The sequence below is a fragment of the Psammomys obesus genome, unplaced genomic scaffold (assembly GCF_907164565.1).
Source record: "Psammomys obesus unplaced genomic scaffold, mPsaObe1.curated_primary_1811, whole genome shotgun sequence".
Taxonomy (NCBI): Eukaryota; Metazoa; Chordata; class Mammalia; order Rodentia; family Muridae; genus Psammomys; species Psammomys obesus.
Genome location: NW_026596117.1, coordinates 11960539 through 11964364, shown reverse-complemented (window position 1 = coordinate 11964364; position 3826 = coordinate 11960539). Strand labels below are relative to the sequence as shown.

Here is a 3826-nt window from a genome sequence, read left to right as displayed (position 1 = left end):
ACCTTAAGGCCTCTAATAGATTATGTGTAAAACAAAAGTTGAGAGATGGGATGCTGGAAACGGAAAGGTTTAAGCAGGGAGGGGCATGGGAAGATGGAGGAAGCAAGGCAGGACTGGGTGAAAAGAAGGGGTGGATGAAAATAATTGAAGCGATAGTAGAATACATACAAAATGAGAGCTTGAGGTGAATCCTAGGTGTTAAAGGATTTATGTGGCCCCAGGGGGTCTCAGAAATAATACAGGCTGTTATCATTGCCTTTGATTACCATCTAAAACTACATGGTAAGACCCTATGGCTGAAGAAACTATATACTTTGACTGCAGAACATAAAGAAACCAATGTCAAACTGGTCAGGAAACTTCTTCCTTGCTGGTTAGCTTTCACAGTGCCCAAAGATGCTCTACAGAGTTCGGGAGGAGAAAGAGTATCAATGGTCTGACCCTGCGTGCTGCAGTCCTGTCCTGTCAGGCAGATATGCCTACTGGTGCAAAAGCAGTATTATTATTATTATTATTATAAGACTATTATGGGGTTACTAACAGCTTTCTGATTGGCTCTGAGACCTGCTCTCTGGAATGAAATTTCAGGCCTAATACCTGTAATCCTAGCTAAAAGCTCCATAGCTGGGGATTTTGCTACATGGTCATGCTGTCAAAATACTTCCTAAATATTTGTGTTTGTATCCATTAATCTGGGCTGCTCTTGGCCTTGGTCAGAGAAGGTTTTCTGCACTGGGCAGCAATCAGTGGAGAGAATGAGAGGCTGAGTGCTCAACCATAAGGACTCTTAGACCTTCACTAAGGCTCAGGAACGTCTCAGAAGAGGAAGTAGAGCGACCTTAAGAGCCACAGGACGGGAAGGATGAAGCTCTGTCTTTAGGACGTGACATGACTGTCACAGTCCAGATGAGCACAGCAGGTAAGGTTTGTAGAAGATCTCCACAAAAATCAAGCCAGCTAAAATTCTGGGATAGATGGGTAGCTGATCTCCAGAGCCCAGTCCTTACTGAGGAGCTACTGGCAGTTGATAGTGGCTGGGGATGATGTGGCTACTGGTAAGATTTCATGCTCTCATAGTTTGGTCCCAGACATATGCACATATGGGCAGTGTTAAATGGACTTGATGTGGAAAAAACCCAGGAAACTGAGGGGTATATATATTTGAGGGGGGGATATAAGCTACAGGGAGAAAGTGAGGGAGAGATAGGATCATAGTTTATTGTGTATGTGTATTTGCTCTCAGGGATAAGTAAGAATTAAAAATAGCCAGGTTTTCAGAATGCAGCTCTTTCCTCCACCGCCTCCCATGCTCCCTGGAAGCTGAGAGTCGGACCCAGCATTCTCCAATGCTTGCTCTTCTCTCCTACCTAGTAGGAGATAAGGTGAAATGATGAAATCAGAAACTTGCCGAATGGACATGTAGCCCCTGAGTTAGGTGCCCTCTCTCCCTTCCTTGAGTGTTCACATTTCATCCCGTCTCTTTGGAGACTTCACATCGTCTCTGATGTTCTAGCCATGCTTGCATCTATGGTGTTTTCCTTCAACGTGGCACTTTACAAATACAAACTCTGAAGAACCCTTGCCTGGTACTTCAGTGCAAAGCACTAGAATGAAGAAATCTAAGGAGGGAATGTTCCCTCCTCTGAATGGAGGACCAGACGACAGAGTACTCTCACAGGACAGATCAGGCCTTGATGGAAGGATGGGATATTGTCACACAGAAACACACAGGTAACCAAAAAACAAAACAAACAAAAACAAAAAACAAAACAAACAAACAAAAAAACAAAAAAACAAGCTCTCCACTTCAGCCTTTCCTATCCCAAGCTGCAGCTTCCTGGGCTAGAATGAGCTATCTCTGTAAGTCAAAAACTCAGTTCAAAGGCAGCTGGCGGAGGGGCTCGAGACAACCCCAGGCAGCAGAGCTGGCACGTGAAGAAAAGGAGTTGCCCCTTCCCGGGACAGGGACCCCCAGGAAAGACGTGCGTGATAAACACTGGTGTGTGTCTGCAATCTGGCTTTTATCCCTTCAAAGACTACTGAGCTGGGGGCAATTAACAGTGCTGGGGCAGCCAAGAAACTGCCCTGTGAGGATAAACAGGCTGACAGGACATTTACACAGCAGCTTCAAGCAGAGTCCCAGTTCCCTAGTGTGGAAGCATGGACAGCAGGAAGTATCTATTGTCCTCTATCTGGACTGAGGTTCTTCAGCCAGGCATGTGGCATCATGGTTCTGTCTAAGGAAAGGCTGGATGACTCTCTGGGACCACAGGGCAGCAGCCGACAGAAGGACAATCACACTGTTCCCACCAGGGACCACCAAGGCTCTTTTATAGGAAGCAGAACCTATCCACGGTCAAGTGTTTTTTTTGTTGTTGTTGTTTTTTTTTTTTTCCTCTCAACTTTCTGAAGACTCAGTTGACAATCCCCAGCCCTGGGGAACCATTATTCTCCTCTCTGCTTGTGTGGACTCAGCCATTCAGATTACACAGACACATGAGATTGTGCAGCATCTGGGCTTCTGCATCTGGCTTATTTCTCATAGCATAATATGCTCCAGGTTCACTATGCATCATTCATCACCAATGCAGAAGTCCCCTCTTTTGTTAAGGGCTAAATAATATTCCAGGGCACACACATACACACGCACACACACACGCGCGTGTGTGTGTGTGTGTGTGTGTGTGTGTCTGTGTCTGTTTTCTTTATCTGTTCATCTGATGACAGACATTTGGGGGCTTTTTCCACATCTTGGCTGTGGGTAACTCTGTAGTGAGCAGGGGAACACAGATTAACTATTGGGAGAAAACAAATCAAAGGCACGTCATCTCCCATCTGTTAAGGTGGCTGTTTTCAGAAAGACCAAGCCTGAGTGCTGTCACCAGTCAGGCTGTAGAGAAAACGGAGCCCATGTGCACTGCGCTGGAATTGAAAATTAAGCCAACCTGAGCTCACTGGAGGGTCCGTGGCCAGGATTCCAGGGCGAGCCAGATGATCCTTCCCTGGGCTCCAGGCAGGCTGACTGAGGCGCAACAGTGCCCTTCCATCTACTAATTGCCATGGCTGGCAGGTGACCGGCCTGTCTAAGGCATGCTTTCTCCTTCTGTGGAATGGAACCAAGGTCACAGTGTCCCCTTGCTGGGATTCTCTTTAGGTTCAACAGCACAAGCACATGTTCACCTGCCAAATGCTGTCAGTGAAGAAGACTGGTGTGGCTGTCACTAAAACATGGAGCTGGGCATTGTACAAGCACATTCCTGTAACTCCAGTGCTCAGAAGAATGAGGCAGAAGGATTTCAAGTTCAAAGCTACTCTAGTTCTAAGAGAAAGATAGGCAGAAAGAAAAAGAAAGACAGGAAGGAAGGAAGGAAGGAAGGAAGGAAGGAGGGAGGGAGGGAGGGAGGGAGGGGGGAAGGAGGAAAAGAAAAGAAAAGAAAAGAAAAGAAAAGAAAGGAAAAGAAAAGAAAAGAAAAGAAAAGAAAAGAAAGAAAAAGAGAGGCCCTACCCTATGGGAAATAAAATGAAATCTCTGTTCTGTGGTTCTGTCCCTGAGAAGGGAAAGAGGTTGATCTTTAGAACCCAGAAGGGTGAGTGTGCTGAAGACACTGCTGACTTCCCTAGTTGACAAGGCTATAACTCTCCAGGAGTGGACAGATACGGTTGCTGCATTGACCGGGATGAAGTCAGAGCTGCCCATGTAGGTCAAGATCTATTAAAGGGTATGTCATGTGCACAGTTGACTGCAGTTCCATTATATTTGAACAAAACTGTGTTCATATATATATATATATATATATATATATATATATATACATATACATATACA

The 3826-nt window shown here is 45.6% G+C and overlaps 1 pseudogene; it reads left to right on the top strand.

Annotated features, from left to right (window-relative positions):
• Nucleotides 1–888: 888 nt before the first annotated feature.
• Nucleotides 889–3826, top strand: part of LOC129692712 (nucleophosmin-like) — an 8918-nt pseudogene continuing 5980 nt past the window's right edge.